A 19,464-nucleotide genomic window follows, 5' to 3' on the forward strand; every position below is an offset into this window, starting at 1 on the left:
TCCATGTGAAGCTAGAGGGTTGTAAATGGGAAGGCATGGGACAAGGGAGGGGACCATGTGGAGGAGACATAGGAGTCTAGGGGGCTAGTTGTATGTGGACATGACCCTGAATAGATTTGTTGGCATTCATGGCAGCTATTTTTTTTTAATGTGGTCAGATCTTATCTTCTGGGAAGTTTGGTCCTTCACTCCACAAGGTGCAAGGCTAGTGGTCTGCAAATCTCAGAGTATGAGTTAGTTCTGCTTAGATCAAAGGACTTATGTCAGCAACCAAGGAGGGCCTAAGTTCTTTGATGTTAAGAGTGAGTGAGGAGGCAGAGAGTGAGGAGGAGGAACAGGCGATGGTCAGGCCATGGAGGGGACCCCAGAGTTCTGTCTCCTGAGCCCACTGCTGAGCTTAGCCACCCCAAGCCTCCCTCATTCCCTACTGGTCTCTGTGAAAATGCTCCTTCTCAGACTGGTGGAGAGAATCCTGGGCGGGCTTCATAGCTCTGGTTCATGAGGAGCTGTGCTCACCTCTGGGCTCCATAGGGGAGCTCTTGTCACTCTGTGTCTGAAACAACTTAAAGCCGTGAGAAGAGGTGAGGGCATGTCTGTAACTGTTCTCCTGAAATGTACATTCTGATCATTTATTTCCATTTTTGTGTGTGTGGAACATGAAATATTCCATCCTAAACATTTATAAGTGTTCTCTTCCTCTTCCTTGATTCTCTGTATGTTCTGAGTATTTTTTTATATCATTAATTGTGCAACAGAATTAAGTGGGAATATGTTCTGAACTTGTGCTTAGTATGACTTTCTTATTCTTGGGTGTTGCTGTTCAACTGTTTGACAATATCTATCTTTTTTTGTGGTGTGTAGGCTATGTTCTGAATGTGAGTAGTAATATAGTTTAATTAGGCCGCACCTTGCTATTTATTTTCTGAATGTTCCATCAATTGCTGTGTTTTTCCTTTTATCCCTTGTTTCAGAGTAATGGAACATTTTTTTTTTATGATACATTCTATTTGTCGGTTTCGGCTTATTAGCTATAACTCCTTGCTGCCTTTTTATCTGTGACCCCTGACTGTCTGCATTCAGGCGATACTAAACCTCGTGACAGAGAGGATCACATCCTTAGAGCACACTTCCAGCTCGCTCTCCTCAGCCCTGCGGTATGAGTGTCATCACCTCACTGTTAGCTACAGTGTAAATTCCAACATCTGCAGTTATTAGATTTGCTTTAGATGGTGATTTCTTTTTCAAAGAGAGGTAAATAATAAAAATATTCTTAATGTTTACCTCTGTAGCTATCATTTCTGACTCTTACATTCATTTTGTAGATTCAGATTCTCTCTGGAATCCATTTCTCCTATGGGAGGGAAGTCCAGTATTATTTCTTGTATTGAGGGTCTGCTGATGATCAATTCTGTCACTTTGGTACATCTGAAAAAATTTATAATATCCTTCATCAGGGAAGGATAATTTCCCTGGATAAAGAATTAAGGTTTTTCTTTTTCGTTTTTTTAAAGATGTTAATCCACCGCCCTCTCTCGTGCATCTCTGCTATTGAGAAATCTGTTGGAATCCTTATCCGTATTCCCCTGAACCAAGTAACTTTCCCCTCTGCCCTCTTTTAAAACTCTTTTTCTCTGCCTTAAACAATTGGATATGGATGGGTGTTGTGTGTAGTTTTTACCCCCATTGCTTTACCCTCATTGTGCTTGGGTTTCTCAAGAATTTGGAATCCATAGGTTTTGAATTTTCATGACATTTAGAACCTTTGTGGTCACTAATTCGTCAATATTCTTTTCCACCTCCCCTCCTTCACTCCCTGGGGACACAATCACATGTGCATCCGTTGCTGAACTTTCCTACACTCAGTGGTGCTCTAATCACTTTAAAGTCATCTTGTGCCTTTCTTTTGCAGTGTCCATGCTGCGTTCATGTTCAATCACGTGTCTGCACGTCGTGTCTGCTGCTAATCTCAGTTCTTGTGTTTGTAATCTGAGACCTTGTGGGTTTCATCTCTAGTAGTTTGATTTGGATCCTTTAATTTTCTTCTCTGTCTCCTCTTAGCATTTCTGTCATTCAGACTAGATTTGGGTTAAAGTCTGCAACATCGCCTGACTTAAACCCACAGCCTTCTGTCCTTCCTGCAGCTTCCAGACCTACCACCCCATGGCTGTGTGAGACATTTCTCAATGTCATTGTCTCTCCCTACCACTGTCTCTGTCTCTGCATCACAGATAAATATGCACAGACCCATACATGACACACATGTTCTATTGGATCTGTATTCTCTGGACTGTGCTATGTAACACGCCTCATTAGTTATAACCCTTTATTGTTAACATAGTATTATTTTAATGGTTTATTTTGGGTATACAGTCCTCAGCTCCTAACTATAAAAGTATGTCCCAAGCCATGGAATCATTCACACTGTAGGATAAGGATGTCATAACACGGTCTCATCTTCCTTACAATTTCATGTGTGGTTTTTTTTTTTTTTTTTTGTACATCCGTCATATATCACATACACTACTATAGTTTCTCTTTAAACACTTGACTATCTTTTATAAATATGAACCACTAAACTTATTTTTGTATTTACCCATGGAGTTATGATACCTGATGCTTTTTCTATCTTTGTGTGTATTCCCCTTTCCCTCTGTCACCCTTTCCTTCTGTCTGAGGGGCGTCCTTTACTGTTGCTTGTGCCGAGGGTCTGTGGGTGTTCTGAGAGGTTTGCGGTCTGAGAAAGGATTAGTGTGTCTTCCCTTTTCAATGAGATTTCTCCTGGGTAAAGGCCAAAGTTTACAGGCATTTTCTAGGGGGATTGTGAAGACATTGCTCCCTGTTCTCTTGCTTACATGGCTGTAATGAGAAATGTGCTTCCACCATGAAATTGATTCCTCTGTAGGGAACACATCTCCTCTCCGGCTGTGAGAGTGTCGGCATCACTCGTTTCTAGCAATTTCCTCAAGATGTGTTCTGTGCTGTCTTTCATGTCCCCTGTGTCCAAGCTTTCTTTAGACTCTTGGATATATTGGTTTATGGATTTCACCAAATTTGAAGCCTTTTTATAGATTATTTCCTCACCTATGTTTTATGAACCATCAGTTCCTTCTCTTCTCTCCCTCTGTTTCTATCCTGCACACTCTCTGGGTGCCCTGAAGTTGTCCTACAGGCACTGAGCTTATATTCACTTTTTTTCTTAGGTGTTTGCTTCTGTGTTTCATTTTGAATAGTTTTAATGCGTGACATCAAATTCACCCTTCTCTTCTTTTACAGCATCCAATCTGTTGTTAATCTATCCAGTGTATTTTTAAATTTCAGAACATTTCATTACGGGAGTTTTAAAGAAGTTGGTCTTTGAGAAATGTCTTCCATGTCTGCTTCTCAACACGCAGGCATTCATTCACCCACAGTAACGGAGGAAATGTTGTTGTAATAACTGTTTATGAATCCCCTGCCGATCCACACTGTGCAGAGCCTGCCTGGTAGGTGAAGAGTAAGGGGACAGACTCCAGACCTCAGATCTGGGGACCTGGGCCAGACCTACCGATTGCTTTGTGCACAGTCCTGCTGGGACTGAAGGAGAGTGTGACATAGATGGGAAAGGGGTTTGTGTCTCACTTCCCCATCTGCCTGTGTCACTGTGAGCATCACCACTGTTATCATAGGACTGACAGTAATAGTCCGCCTCGTCCTCAGCCTGGGCCCCAGTGATGGTCAGAGTGGCTGCATCCCCCGAGCTGGAGCCAGAGAATCTGTCAGGAATCCCTGTGGGCTTCTCACTATCCTCATAAATGACCAGCACGGGGGCTTGGCCTGGTTTCTGCTGATACCAGTTAATAATATTGCTTTCGAAGCTGTCTCCCTCGCATGTAATCCTGGCCGTCTGTCCCAAGGCCACAGACACCGCAGGTGGCTGAGTCAGTTCAGAAGCTGCCACAGAACCTGAAAGAGAGGAGAGTGCATCTGAGGATGAGAGTCTTATTTTCAGAGAGTACGTACTCTGCAGTGTCCTCTGTTCTGAGCAGAAGGTCAAAGTCAGGCTGATCCCTGGTATCTCTTGTGGGCTGAGCTATGGGGAGAGGCACCTGTGCAGAGAATAAGGAGGGGCAGCAGGAGAGGAGTCCAGGCCATGGTGGAGATGCCCCAGGCTCTGCTTCTGAACCCACAACTGGGAATGGGGCATCAGAGCTTCTCTTAACCTCATAAAGGGGATGTCCTCATGCAAATCTACTTCCTTCTTTGTGGCCTTTTTGAATGGCTCCCTGCTAAACAGAGAACAACTGTTACTTAATTTACATGGGCCCTAAAACCAAAGCCTGTACTCAAGATCTCCAGAACTCTCTCTAAGTTTGAGGGGAAAACACTGACCCCCTCCCTCCAAGACATGCACACACATTCAGTCTTTGTCTGGGGCTTCCTCTCTGGGCTTGTCAGGAACACCTCAGTCATCCACTGTAGTGATGAGATCCATGGGGTAGGGCTGGGAGTTCATGAAACCAGAGTTTGTAGAGACATTGGTCATACTGTTGTGTGAGAGGCCAGAATTCGATCATTTGACACAGTGAGTTGTTCATGCAGTGTTGAGGCCGTTTTCTGTTTGTTTATCTGTGTTTTATGTGTTAGAAAAATACGTAGGAGAAAATCACCAGGATTCAGGGCTAGGCAAGAATTTTTTGATGAAATGTTTAGTAAAATGAAAGTTTAATAAATTGAACCTCATCAAAATTAAAATCTTCTGCTTTGCAAAAGTTTCTAAAGAGGATGAAATAAACAAGTAATAGAAAACATTTGCAAAATACATCCAACAACTAGTGTATAGAGTATACAAAGAACTATCAAGACTAAATATTAAAAAGAAACCATTTAAGAAATGGGCAAAAGAGTAAGCATTTCATCAAAGACAATACAGAGATTGAAGTAGCACAGGGAAAGATGTTCATCATTAGCCATGAGAATCATGCAAACTAAAACCACAATAAGGTATCACTACATACCTATCAGAATGGCTAAGATAAAATATTGTGACAACCCCAAATGCTGGCAAGGATGTGAAGGAATTGCATCACTCATGCATTGCTGATAGGAATGTGAAATGGTGCAGTCACTCTGGAAAAGAGTTTGACAGCTTCTTAAAAAACTAAACTCGCACTTACCATGCAACCCAGCAACTATACTCTTGTGCATCTATTTCAGAGAAATGAAAACTTATGTTCACAGAAAAACCTATGCACATAATTTCACAGCACCATTATCTAAAATAGCCCCAACTGAGAACAATCCAGATGTTTTCCCATGGGTAGTTGATGAAACAGACTTTGGTACACTGAAACCATGGAATACTATTCAACAATGAAAAGGAAGGAACTCTTAATGCACACAACAATTTTGATGAATTTGCAGGGAATTATGAAGAATGAAAATGGCAATCCTCAAAGCTAAGTAATGTGAGATTCCCCACCTCCTTTGTTTCTTTTTCAATATCACTTCTGAACACACAATATTTTAGAAGTGGAAATGAATTATTGGATGGCATGGGTAGAAGCAGAAAAGGGAACTTGAGTGGGGAAAGATGGATGTTGTGATAAAGGACAATATAAGGGGTCCTTGTGGTGATGGAGCTCTTTTGTATCTTGACTGCTCTAATGGATATACAAAGCTACACATGGGTCTAAATCACATAGAGCTAAATACACAGACACACATAGACACTGAAGTACATATGAATACAAGAAAACCTGGGGAAATCTGAATGTTAAAAAAGGGTGACTATTTAATCAACCAGTTCAACAACAAGATAAAAAGATGCTGAAAAGATATTCAGTATCATAAGCTACCAAGAAAATGAAACTTAAAAACATACTGAGACATCAGTCCAGACATACTAGAATGACTGTATAAAAACAAACTGATGGTCTTCAGTGCTAAAGGGATATGGAGCAACTTGAAATCCCATCAATGCCTGGTGATAATGAAAATGCAGGGGAGTCTCAGTCAGTTAAGTATCAGACTCTTTAATATCAGCCCAGGTCATGATCTCGAGGTCATGAGATTGAGCCTCACATTGGACTCCAAGCTGAGGCCAGAGCCTGCTTGGGATCTCTTTCCCTCTCTCTGAAACTCCCTGTGTGCTCTCTCTCTCTCAAAATAAATAAATTAACATTAAAAAATAGAAAATGAAAAATCAAGCATTCACATTGGAAACTAGTTTAACAGTTTCATAGAGTGTTAAATATGTATCTATCATATGACCCATTAATTCCATTTCTAGGTATTTACCCTAATGAAATGAAAACTTAACATCCACAAAATAACTAAAAAATGTTTTAAATGTTTTATTTGAAATTGTCATAGAGTTGAAACTGGAAATAACCCGAATATACCTTAACTGGGGAGTGGATAAACAAACTGGTTCATCCACACAATAGACTTCTACTCAACAATTAAAATGAAATGAACTATTAATACTTACAAAAACATAGATGGATCTCAAATGCATTATGCTTAGTGAAAGAAGTCAGAACCAAAAGGCTACCCATGTATGATCTCATTTATACGATGTACTTGCAAAGTGCAAACTGTAGGGACAGACAACAGACCAGAGGTTGCCAGGGTCTGTGACTAGAGGGAGAGTCTATTGCAAAGGTGCATTGGGAATTTATGGGTAATTGAGTGACCTGTCATATACTGCTATAGTGGAAGTGCTTACACCTCTGTGTGCAGGTTGTCAAAACTCAAAGAACTGAAATATTCACTAAAAGGATAGTTTTTAGTGTATGTAAATTGCAACTCATTTTAAAAAGGGGAGAAAAAAGAAAGGAAAGGAAAAGAAAGGAAAGAAAACAAAAAGCTGTGGTAGGCAAAGATTCCCAGGAGCAAATCTCACTAATCTCTCTAATCTCACTTAGAGATTAGTGTAGGAAGTCTAGACAAACCTGAGAATACAACCCAGAGTAAAGGAAAAGATGAAGAAACAGGTATGAGCAGGGAAGGACATTGGCCTGGGAGATTGTCACAGCCTGGCCTGCAGTCGAAATTGTGTGAACTCTGATACAGGGTGTGTTCTTCATTGTCCTACAGAATAGGGTGAAGCATCCAACTGTCATCCCACCCACATGCGGAGGTCACCAGATGCAGGCTGCCATCAGGAAGGGGGCATGTCGCTGGAGTGCCAGCTCTCTTCGGCACAAGTAGGTCCTGGAGCTGCAGTTGCCAACATGCCCCACCTCTGGGAAATGAAAGCTTCAATCCTGTAGGTAAAGGTCAGGGATTCTGGTTGTCACACGGGACAACTAGTACAATCACAGACTCAATATCATTATTTTTGGTGTTGTGACCATTATAGAACAAAGTCAGCAAGACAGCCAGACACACACACAAACACCCACTCTAGGACAGGAAAAAAAATTTGGAAAGAGCATATGAAAAAGGAACACACAGCATAGGATACAATGGGATGTTAGAAGAATTAAGTAGAACATGACTAATGGGGAGTATTTCAGACATCTCCAGAGAAAGAGATTGAGAATGAGAACTTTTGATAACTAGTGAGAATGGGGAGCTGGTGAGGGGTGGAAAGGAAGAAGGGAGGGTGATGCAGAATGAGTAGGGGGGAGTGGGGAAAGGAGTCTTCTTTGAACACACTCTCACTCTTGGCTCAGCATGCCTTGCCACCCCTGTCTTATCACCTACATTTTTCCTCCGGGCTCAATCTTGTGACTTGTTTCAGATGCTCCCTGAGTTAAATTGTAAATAACTTATCAGGCCCAAGAGATTCCCCAAATGAGACAATGGTACTAAAGGACTTCCTTTCTGGAGGACTCTAAAAGGCCACAAGCTACACAAGAACTTTTGACATATATTTTCATTCCTGGTCTCAGGATCTCCTAGCAATTGGTGAAGGCAAAAACCACTGATGAGGAACAATCCAAGAAGTGATATCATTTTTCACACTGGTCATTACTCATTTTCACATGACAAGAGCTGACCAGTGTCTCTTACTGAGACCCTGATCCTGCTATAAACTTGACAAATAAAAATGGCTACTCATGGAATTCTTTAACCCCTTTTAACGGATGATTTGTAGTTGTCACTCTCCCATTGGTTGGGTACCATCTAAGCATGACAGGGAATGCTCTTAATCTGCCTCCCTTTTCCATTCATTGTCTGTACTTCACAGTGTGTCCTTCTGTCTGTCCACTTAAGGCTACTGGGTCACTTCTTCCAAGTTATAAATACCAGAATTCCCCAGGAGGGCTTGGAGGTGGTATGATTCACACTAGAAGTTTGGATAGTATTTCTCTACCATCCTCTCTACTGCTTTTCCTCAAATGTAAGTAGTGGAAGGAAATCCCTACTAGAGGGACCTATGTGAGGCCGTTCTGGAACAAAATGACTGCAAACTCTTGGTAGAGAACAACCCTCTACATAAGTGAGTTACATGGCCCTGTGATCCCCTGTGACTGCAGCCAGCCAAATGCTAAAAGAATTCACTGTAAGACCGAGACTTGATGTTGACCTCTTCTCTTGCTCCTCTTGCACCCTTGCCCACTCCCTCTCCAGAAAAGCCACCTTTTTTCCTCCTACTCACTTGCGAGTTGTCCATGCTGTGGGCAGTTCCTGGACTTTCCATGACTAGGGGGACCCAACCTGACTTTCTGAGATCCAGCATCAAAATCCCTCCCAACCCTGCTCAGGTCAGTGCCCATGGATGTTAACACAGTGTTAACTCAATTTTAACACAAAAGTGTGAGTGTGTGTGAAAGATGCTTGTTTTCCAGATGCCAGAAAAACCATGGAGGAAATCAATATGTCTGGTAAGTTTGCCCACCTCTCACCAAATGCACTTGAGGTGGATTACTCACAGGGCTGAGATTAAGAGGAGTCAATATATTTACCACTTTAGTGTTCCCCCTTCACCATGCCCTGCTATTGTCCCAGTAGAGGTGGTCCTGGACAGACCCTAGAAAAGTCCTGCAAGCAGGAGGTGGATTCATTCTTGGCACCAAAGCTGAGAATTGACTACAGATGGAGAATCCCAAGCCATGTTCCATGGTGGTCCTACCACAGATATCCTAACATGCACACTGTTTTTCTACTGGACCCCAGCTCTGCAACCATCATGAGTTCAAGGCTGTCTGTACTGCCTCCACTTGGTACCAAATGTTTCCTTTTGAATATTCAATATGGCAGTAGTCCCATTATACTCCATGATGAAATTGTGGTTAAGATATTCACTGAACCAACCTCCTTGGTTAACTCCAGAACCCTGTGATCTGTGTCCATCCCCTGAACAGATACCCATTATGGACAGGGTCTGATGGCTCTTGATGTCATTTCAGCCCAGCTACTATTTCAGGATCCTTTTACTGCCTGAGCTGGTCAGGTCTTTTCCAGAATTATGATGGAGGAAAGAGAATGTTGTGTTGTCAAAATTACCTAAATTATGAAGTATGTCTACATCTTCATAGTGGTGTCTTGGGATAGAAGTTTGGAATGACAGGATTTGTAAGAAGAGTCAAAGATCCCAACGCCCTGGAGAGGAGCAGGCAGCAGCACCCCCTGTGTCCCCATGGGGAAGAAGAGAGAGATGGTGGGAGGTCTTCTCCTCATTTCCCCTTTGTCTGTGTCACTGTGTCATAACCATATTGGCCATCGATTGTATGGCTGTCACCACAGTAATACTCATCCTGATCCTCAGACTGGATGTTGGAGGTAGTTACATAGAGGTCAATCCCAGAGCTTGAACCTTAGAAGGGACTGGGGATTCCATCCCCCTTGTTGTGGCTTCCATCACTCTTAACCTCCATCACATCCTGAGGGGACCTCTCTGGTCTCTGTTTATACCATTCAAGTATGTATTTGCTGTGCTCATTGTTCAGGGTGCGGTTGAGCTTGACTGAGGCTCCAGGGGAGGCAAATGTTGATGGAGGCTGAGTTAGCACAGACAGAGCACAGAAATCAGGAAACACAAAATGTGAGAATGAGCTGAGTGTAATAGACACAGGACAGAGGTCCCTGGGGATTGTCCTTGCAAAGAAACGTCAGGGGGTTGGAACCCTGACCTATTGGGAAAATGAACGGCAGGAGGCAAGTGGGACCTCAGTCCCTGGTATGGAGTGGCTTCAATGAGCTCTGCTCTGAGGCTGCCCCACTGGGACTGAACTCTCCAAGCCCCCATATTATCCTCTTTATGGACCCCAGCTCTGCAACCATCATGGAGTTCATAAATGGAGTGCAACCATTTATGGAGTTCAAGGAAGGAGGAGCATCAAATGCAAATCTATTCTCCATTCTTCAATGTGTCTGCCTAAGCTGTTGTCTGAGCCTTGAGCTTAAAGACATCATGCCTGTAATTTCCTGAGTTCAGAAGAAGAGGAAGGTGTTGTTTTCAAGAGTGGAGAGTTGATTTTACACAAGTATCTTCAAAGGAAGCATCAGTCACACCCTTTGCACTTGAGCACAGCCCAGTGGATTTGGACTTATTGGGGTCCCAAACCAAGACCCACAGTGCCCTCTGGTGCCCCCAGGACGAATGTCATCCTACATGTATTACTAGTTCAACAAAATGACTACTTCTTTTCTTTTTTTTTTTTTTTTTGCATCGTGACAAAAATGTTTTTATTTTGTTTTTATTTTTTTATTTTATTTTATTATTTATTTATTTATTTATTTTTCAATATATGAAATTTATTGTCAAATTGGCTTCCATACAACACCCAGTGCTCATCCCAAAAGGTGCCCTCCTCAATACCCATCACCCACCCTCCCCTCCCTCCCACCCCCCATCAACCCTCAGTTTGTTCTCACTTTTTAAGAGTCTCTTATGCTTTGGCTCTCTCCCACTCTAACCTCTTTTTTTTTTTTTTCCTTCACCTCCCCCATGGGTTTCTGTTAAGTTTCTCAGGATCCACATAAGAGTGAAAACATATGGTATCTGTCTTTCTCTGTATGGCTTATTTCACTTAGCATCACACTCTCCAGTTCCATCCACATTGCTACAAAGGGCCATATTTCATTCTTTCTCATTGCCACGTAGTACTCCATTGTGTATATAAACCACAGTTTCTTTATCCATTCATCAGTTGATGGACATTTAGGCTCTTTCCATAATTTGGCTATTGTTGAGAGTGCTGCTATAAACATTGGGGTACAAGTGCCCCTATGCATCAGTTCTCCTGTATCCCTTGGGTAAATTCCTAGCAGTGCTATTGCTGGGTCATAGGGTAGGTCTATTTTTAATTTTCTGAGGAACCTCCACACTGTTTTCCAGAGTGGCTGCACCAATTTGCATTCCCACCAACAGTGCAAGAGGGTTCCCGTTTCTCCACATCCTCTCCAGCATCTATAGTCTCCTGATTTGTTCATTTTGGCCACTCTGACTGGCGTGAGGTGATATCTGAGTGTGGTTTTGATTTGTATTTCCCTGATAAGGAGCGACGTTGAGCATCTTTTCATGTGCCTGTTGGCCATCTGGATGTCTTCTTTAGAGAAGTGTCTATTCATGTTTTCTGCCCATTTCTTCACTGGGTTATTTGTTTTTCGGGTGTGGAGTTTGGTGAGCTCTTTATAGATTTTGGATACTAGCCCTTTGTCCGATATGCCATTTGCAAATATGTTTTCCCATTCCGTTGGTTGCCTTTTAGTTTTGTTGGTTGTTTCCTTTGCTGTGCAGAAGCTTTTTATCTTCATAAGGTCCCAGTAATTCACTTTTGCTTTTAATTCCCTTGCCTTTGGGGATGTGTCGAGTAAGAGATTGCTACGGCTGAGGTCAGAGAGGTCTTTTCCTGCTTTCTCCTCTAGGGTTTTGATGGTTTCCTGTCTCACATTCAGGTCCTTTATCCATTTTGAGTTTATTTTTGTGAATGGTGTGAGAAAGTGGTCTAGTTTCAACCTTCTGCATGTTACTGTCCAGTTCTCCCAGCACCATTTGTTAAAGAGACTGTCTTTTTTCCATTGGATGTTCTTTCCTGCTTTGTCAAAGATGAGTTGGCCATACGTTTGTGGGTCTAGCTCTGGGGTTTCTATTCTATTCCATTGGTCTATGTGTCTGTTTTTGTGCCAATACCATGCTGTCTTGATGATTACACCTTTGTAGTAGAGCTTTCACTTTTTGCAGATGACATGATACTATACATGGAAAATCCGATAGACTCCAACAAAAGTCTGCTAGAACTGACACATGAATTCAGCAAAGTTGCAGGATACAAAATCAATGTACAGAAATCAGTTGCATTCTTATACACTAACAATGAAGCAACAGAAAGACAAATAAAGAAACTGATCCCCTTCACAATTGCACCAAGAAGCATAAAATACCTAGGAATAAATCTAACCAAAGATGTAAAAGATCTGTATGCTGAAAACTATAGAAAGCTTATGAAGGTAATTGAAGAAGATATAAAGAAATGGAAAGACATTCCCTGCTCATGGATTGGAAGAATAAATATTGTCAAAATGTCAATACTACCCAAAGCTATTTACATATTCAATGCAGTCCCAATCAAAATTGCACCAGCATTCTTCTCGAAACTAGAACAAGCAATCCTAAAATTCATATGGAACCACAAAAGGCCCCGAATAGCCAAAGTAATTTTAAAGAAGAAGACCAAAGCAGGAGGCATCACAATCCCAGACTTTAGCCTCAAAATGACTACTTCTGAGCCCTCAATAGATGCTAGACCCTTGGTGAGAGTTTACATGCCCCACCTCAATGAGACATTACAAAAATAGTAGCTTTTTGCTTAAGGCACTTGTGGGTTGAATTATGTCCTCTAGCCCCCAAATTTATATGTTTAGATCTTAATCCTGAGTATCTATCAATGTGGTTTTATTTCAGTATAAGATCATTGAAGATACAACTAGGTAAATTAAGATGAGGTTGCACTTGGGCAGGGTGGGTCCCTAATCCAATTTGACTGGTGTCTTTATAAAAATGGGAAATTTGGGGACAGATTCTGACAAGGGAGAACACCACATGAAGATAGAGGCAGAATCTACAAACCAAGGAATGCCAAAGATTGCCAGAAAACCACCAGGAGCTGGAAGAGAGGCATGGATGAGATTCTCCTTTACAGCCCACAAAACAACATTATCCCTGCTGGCACTTTGATCTCAGACTGCTGACCTCCAGAACTGTGAGACACTACATTTCTATTATCAGCACTGCCCCTCTCCCCAGTTTGTGGTGCTGCTATCCCAGCCCTAGAAAACCAATACACTCACCCATCAGAACTCTGCTCTCAGGGCAGCAGCAGAAGCATGGCTGGGCTCCTTCCTGTTGCTTTAGTCTATTATAAAAGCACCTTGGGAGGGTCCTCCTGCCATGTGCTTTCCCTCTCTACAATGTCTGATTCTCCTCCCCAGGGGCCTGCCTCAAATCCCCCAGACAGCAAAGATTCTGTCCTATAACCTAAGGCTCCTCCTGGGATCTTGATGGAAATGGTGCAAGCGGTCTCCAGGGTCTTGTCCTGTGTCATAAGGACATTCCATAGTTTCCAATGCAAGTTAGCAGCATGACTGTGTATATTCAGAATTACTAGTTTGTTGGAAACTGCACAAACTCTATCTCACAGAACTGAGTCTAACAGTAACAATAGGCAATAATGAGAACACTGCAAAAGGGGAAATATAGAGTCTTATGAGAATATTTGGCAAAAGCATCTCACCTAGTCTTCAGGACTCCAGGGAGGGATAAGGAGCAGGAAGCAAAGATTCACCATGGGGTGGGAGAAAGGGATTTATGAGGATATATGGTCATAGCGATGTATACTTGTGATTCAGTTGACAATCTCTGCCTTTTAATTGGTTTGCTTACTTCATTCACATTAATGTTCTTATGGCTGTATCTGAATTTACATCTGCCATTTTACTTTTGATTTTATATGTTGCATAGTTTTTATGTTCTTGTCTTCTTCCTTTACTGCTTTCTTTTGCATTATGTCAATATTTTCTAGTGTCATTTAAACTTTTTAATGATTGTTTTCACTATATTTGTTAGTTTTTCTTAGTAGTTCCTTTGGAGCTTACCATATGTTCCTTAACATAACCGTATCCACATCGGATTTATACAAACCTAATTCTAGTGAGGTATAGAAACATTATTTCTGTATACTTCCAGCCCACTTCTTTCTTTTCCCCATCTTCCTCTTGAGATTCTATTATTATTGTAGGTATTATGTCTATATATGTTACAAACTTAACAACCCATTGTTTTAATAGTTATAATTTTATGTCTTTTAAAGAAGCCGAGAGATAAAAGAAAGCAAGTATCTATTGACTTTGTTATAGGTACCTTCATTTTTACCATTCATGGTTCTCTTCATTTGTCCTTTCCATTTGGAGTTACCATCCAATGTCATTATCTTACTATAGTATAGCTTTTCCCTTGCTCATCTCTTTGTGTGGTTATTGTCAGATAAAATTTATCTATACTGTTCTGTACAATTGCTTTTTAAATCAGTTTACAGAAGAAAAATGAAAAATATGCACTTATACTATCTTTTATAATTACAGTAGTCCCCCCCCTTACCTGCAGAGGTTGTATTCCAAGACCACTAGAGGATGTCTGAAACTACAGATAGTTCTGAGCCCTATATATAATTTTTCCTATAAATACATATCTATGATAAAGTTTAACTTATAAATTAGGCATAGTAAGGGATTAACAATAATACCTAATAACAAAATAGAACAATTATAATAGTGTACTATAATGAAAGTTATGTGAATGTGGTCTCTCTCAAAAACATCTTATTATAATGTACTCACTCTTCTTGTGATTATGTGAGATGATAAAATGCCTATATGATGAGATGAAGTGAGGTGAATGATGTAGGCTTTATAATGTGGTGTTGGGCTACTACTGACCTGCCAATACATCAGAAAGAGGATCATCTGTCTCTAGACTGCAGTTGACTGTGGATAACTAAAACCATAAAAAGCAAAACCATAGGTAACGGGGGCTAGTGTATATAATTACATGTATTGGTACTCTTTCATTGTTGTCATTAGTTTGTTGTTATAAATTTGATTACTCTTGAGGGTCACCTGCTTTGAGCTTGAAGAACTTTCTTTAATATTTCTTTGGATGGTGTGTCTGGTAGCAATAGACTCTAATTTTTACCTGAGAATACCTTTATTTCATCTTTATTTGAATTTTCCTGGATATAAGAGTCTTGAATGACAATTTTTTTCTGTCAACACTTTTAATATATCATTCCACTGCCTTCTGACCTCCACTGTTTCTAATGAGAAGTCATATATTAATATACTGGGGTTTCCTTATACATGATGAGTCAGTTTCATCTTGTTGCTTTCAAGATTTTCTTTTTGTTCTCCACCATGTGGATCTCTTTGCAGTTTGCCAAGCTTCTTGGATGTATATTACTGTTCATCAAATATAGATGTTTTCAACCAATTTTTTGAATATTTAAAAAATTTCTTCTTTCTTTTCTTTCTTTCTTTCTTTCTTTCTTTCTTTCTTTCTTTCTGGCAATTCCATTATACTCATGCTGGTATGCTTAATGGTGTCCCACTTGTCTCTGAGGTTTCATTCATTTTGCTTCATTCTTTCCCCTCTCATATATTTGGATGGCAAACTTTTTCCATCAATATTTTTTTAAATTTGTTGTAGTTTTCTTCTGCTAGTTGCAATTTACCTTTCATCCCCTTTTGTGATTTTTTCATTGCAGTTATTGTTCTTTTCAAGTTCAGAATTTCCACTTGATTGCTTCTCATATTTTTTCCCTCTACTGAAATTCTCTATTTGATGAGACCTAGTCATCATAATTTTTTTACTCCTTTAAGCATGGCTCCCTCTGGCTCTTTAAACATATTTATAGGGGCACCTGGGTGGCTCAGTCAGTTAAGTGTCCGACTTCAGCTCAGGTCATGATCTCACGGTTCGTGGGTTCGAGCCCCGCATAGAGCTTTGTGCTGAAAGCTTGCCTGGAGCCTGGACCCTGCTTCGGATTCTGTGTCTTCTCTCTCTTCCCCTCCACTGCTCGTGCTCTGTCTCACTGTCTCTCAAAAATGAATAAAATAAATGTAATAAAAAAAAGAAACATATTTATAATAGTTACTTTAAAGGGTTTTTTTTCCTGCTAAATCCAATATCCTGGCCCTCTTGTGGGTAGCTCGTGCTGTTTCCACTTTTCCCCCTTGTATGGTAACACTTTCCTGTTTCATTGTATGTCTCATAAATTGTTATTGATTGTTGCGTAATTTGAGATGATATTTTGTAGCAACTCTGGGATCCCATCCCCTTATCCCTTCAAGGGCTTGTTGTTGCTTCCTTGTTTATTAGTTTTGTGATTTGTCTGGAATGTTTTACTGAAGTCTGTTTTCCCTTCAGCATGAAGCCTCTCATTGTGCTCCTCTGATACACGAACTTGGATATGCACGGTCACCCTGGGATAACAGAGCTCTTTTTAACTGTCTTTTCTTCTGATATCTCTGTTGTCCTCCTCTGTTGGCATCACACCCAGAAGTTAGGTTTCACTAATTGCCAGCTGAATGCTCTGTCGTTTTTGACAATGCCCTGAGCATAAGTTTCTCCACATTCCGATCCAATTATATTCAAGCCCCAATGCAATGATAGTTTTGAGGCCTGCTTTTGAGATTTACTCTGACCCCAAGAGGGATTTTCTTAGTTTTCTCTTTCTCTGGTTCTCTCTGGTAAACTAACTGGCCTGTGGTTTAGCCAGTTGCTCTCACGCCTACCTCCAAGTTGTTTACCACCAAAATTTTTATGGTTTCTGAGAACATCCTTAGGTTTAATCTTTCTCGCAATCTGTTCCAAATAAAGTCCGTTCCCTTGGTGAGAGTTTTGGATGTCGCTGTTCTTATGGCCTACCTTTCCGTAGGCAAAATCTCTTCTCCATGGGTGGAATGGGAGAAATGAGTTACCCCCATATCTCAGTGACTTTCCCCCTCTTTACAAGGAGGACTCTAGGTGGGTGCAGCATCCTGAAGTCTTCTCTGTTTATCTCTCCTTATGAGTCAACTGGGGTGAGCGTGGCTGGAACCCCAGTACTCTCAGCCTGCTGGATCTAAGGTAGAGTCCCTATGTTATGAGTGGGGGCTGGGTGGAGGAAGCGTATTGTCTCACCTGGAATTTAGTCTCTGCAACATGCACCTGTAAGAATGAGAAATACTAATGGCCTGCCTCTGCAGGGAGAAATACTATAGCCCTTGACTAGGAGTTGAATAAAGAGGGAGCCCCATATTTGTGGCCACAACCAGCCTGAGTGGACCTTTTGGGGGACTGGAGAGGGAGGTAGTGAGTCAAAAAAAATGGGTTCTTGCTGCTCTTACTAAGATTTAGCAGATTTTCTTGAGTAAATCTTTATTCATTTGCTATTTTTCCATAGCACCATTTTCTGTAGACCTTTAGTGGTTGGGTTAAAAAAATAACAAATAGGGGTGATTGGGTGGCTCAGCTGGTTAAGTGTCTGACTTTGGCTCAAGCCATGATCTCACAGTTTGTGAGTTGAGCCCTGCATCAGGCTCTGTGCTGACAGCTCAGAGCCTGGAGCCTGTTTTCGATTCTGTGTCTCCCTCTCTCTCTGCCCCTCCCCTGCTTGCGGTTTGTCTGTCTTTCTCTTTCTCTCTCTCTCTCTCTCTCTGTCTGTCTCCAAAATAAAAAATAAACCTTAAAAAATAATGATTTAAAAATTAAAAAATAACAAATAAATAAATATTAATATGTTAATATAAATTCGTTGATATAGCAAAAGGTATTCCCTGTAATGCTCTACTCAGAATTTCTCACAGAGTCATGATTCTGCTGACTTGTCAGAACAGGGCAGAAACTGTCTTGGAACTGAATAGGCTTTTAAAATAATAGCCTTGGAGAGTTCCTCCTTCTCTCTCCTGTCATCATCTGGATGATCAGCAAATTCAAAGCTCCCATTTTATCTGCTGTGATTGAAAGAGATAGAGTATATGAGGATTAACAACTTTCATGAATTAGATATGTGGAAATAACTCTGTCCATTATTGAAGTAATTTAAATTAACCAATTATAGACACATAAAATTGAATTTAATAATCAATAGCCATGGAATGTCTTTAGCAGTGTTTGGAAAAGAACCATAGTTGATGCAGAAAATAAAACAAGAATATGAAATTTGAAGTGTTTTATTTTTTTTTTAATTTTTTTTTCAACGTTTTTATTTATTTTGGGGACAGAGAGAGAGACAGAGCATGAACGTGGGAGGGGCAGAGAGAGAGGGAGACACAGAATCGGAAACAGGCTCCAGGCTCTGAGCCATCAGCCCAGAGCCTGACACGGGGCTCGAACTCCCGGACTGCGAGATCGTGACCTGGCTGAAGTCGGACGCTTAACCGACTGCGCCACCCAGGCGCCCTGAAGTGTTTTAAAAACAGCATATCTTCCAATTAGCTAAGGTAAATCATAGTCAGAAATGATGTAGTCAAAAAAATTAATCTCTTGTATACACATGAACTATCAATTCCAATTTTGGCAATTGTGCATTCACATTTTGATGTTCGATAAAGAAATCTGCCAATCATTACCAAAAAGTGCAAATGTTTCCCACTGAACTTTCAAGTTCTCTTGCAGGGTGGAGGTATTCTTGACACTAGGAGAGAAGGATGGTCCATAAGATGTTTCCTTATACCTAAGAGAAAAGGAAAGGTTCTGCATTTATGGAAAACAATCATTTGAAACTAAGCACATTTCCACTAATAAGCTAGTGTACTGGCAACTTGTTTGGGGGGTCTTTAGGGTTTATGATATCAAGCTTTTTTCTTTATCTGTTGTTAAATTCCAAGTTTTAAAATCTATGTTGTTTATATAAATATCCAATGCATTTAATACTTACATTTCATTTTTTTTAATTCCCTGAAACTTCAATGATCTAATTTGGTTTCTGCCTCCATTATGATCCTGATTTTATGACTCTTTTTTTCAGGGAAAGTTCTGAGCCTTCACTGGATGACTCCAGAGTTTGGCACCAACTTGCCTTGCCCATTTGCCCCTCTCCCTCCCTCCAATTGTCTATCCAGGGGGAGCCTATTTCTGATACTGAATATTCCCAAAACTCAGAGCAAAAGGATAGAAAAAAAGTTAAAGTTATGAAAATGGAACATAAGTACTATCTTGGACAAACCTGAGGTCCAATCAAATAAATTGTAAAAGTATTCCCTTATCCAAAGGCTTCCAGCTATGATAAAATATGCCCTTCCTAATAAAGACACCCGTACCAGAACATATACTTGTGGAGCTTTCAGACTTCAGATAACCATACAAAACAGGGATCATTAAACCACATCCAGTGGGACAAACTTGGCGTCTCACATATTTTTGTATGGCTTTTGACTTCAGAAATTTTAATACTTATAAAGAGTTTTACATTTTAAATGGTTTTACAAGTACTTATGTAATATCTTCAAATTTGATTTTGGGCCCAACGAAGCCTAAAATATTTACCATCTGGCCCC

The 19,464-nt window shown here is 40.7% G+C and overlaps 1 protein-coding gene, 2 long non-coding RNA genes, 1 pseudogene and 4 gene segments (V, D, J or C); 2 read left to right on the forward strand and 6 right to left on the reverse strand.

Moving 5' to 3' along the window:
- LOC125148931 (immunoglobulin lambda variable 5-37-like) overlaps nucleotides 1–19,464 on the reverse strand; it is a 1,027,427-nt gene that overhangs the window by 257,298 nt on the left and 750,665 nt on the right.
- Nucleotides 1–19,464, forward strand: part of LOC125148968 (uncharacterized) — an 863,358-nt gene that overhangs the window by 256,134 nt on the left and 587,760 nt on the right. The window lies entirely within an intron of this gene.
- LOC125148944 (immunoglobulin lambda variable 5-37-like) overlaps nucleotides 1–19,464 on the reverse strand; it is a 657,272-nt gene that overhangs the window by 252,514 nt on the left and 385,294 nt on the right.
- The window catches only part of LOC125148932 (immunoglobulin lambda-1 light chain-like), a 327,578-nt gene that overhangs the window by 238,012 nt on the left and 70,102 nt on the right, over nucleotides 1–19,464 (reverse strand).
- The window catches only part of LOC125148935 (immunoglobulin lambda-1 light chain-like), an 899,300-nt gene that overhangs the window by 233,147 nt on the left and 646,689 nt on the right, over nucleotides 1–19,464 (reverse strand). The gene's annotated exons all lie outside the window — the stretch shown is intronic.
- Nucleotides 1–19,464, reverse strand: part of LOC125148936 (immunoglobulin lambda variable 5-37-like) — a 647,249-nt pseudogene that overhangs the window by 224,614 nt on the left and 403,171 nt on the right.
- Nucleotides 1–19,464, reverse strand: part of LOC125148937 (immunoglobulin lambda-1 light chain-like) — a 498,673-nt gene that overhangs the window by 220,287 nt on the left and 258,922 nt on the right.
- Nucleotides 1–19,464, forward strand: part of LOC125148973 (uncharacterized) — a 133,643-nt gene that overhangs the window by 53,179 nt on the left and 61,000 nt on the right. Inside the window, exon 3 of one of the 3 annotated variants that reach the window (XR_007145749.1) lies at nucleotides 7,078–7,200. The exons of the other annotated variants lie outside the window; for them this stretch is intronic. This is a non-coding gene — a long non-coding RNA (uncharacterized LOC125148973). Of the gene's footprint in view, nucleotides 1–7,077; nucleotides 7,201–19,464 lie in introns of those variants that run through there. 3 annotated transcript variants of the gene reach the window in all.

Source organism: Prionailurus viverrinus, chromosome D3, assembly GCF_022837055.1.
Source record: "Prionailurus viverrinus isolate Anna chromosome D3, UM_Priviv_1.0, whole genome shotgun sequence".
NCBI lineage: Eukaryota > Metazoa > Chordata > Mammalia > Carnivora > Felidae > Prionailurus > Prionailurus viverrinus.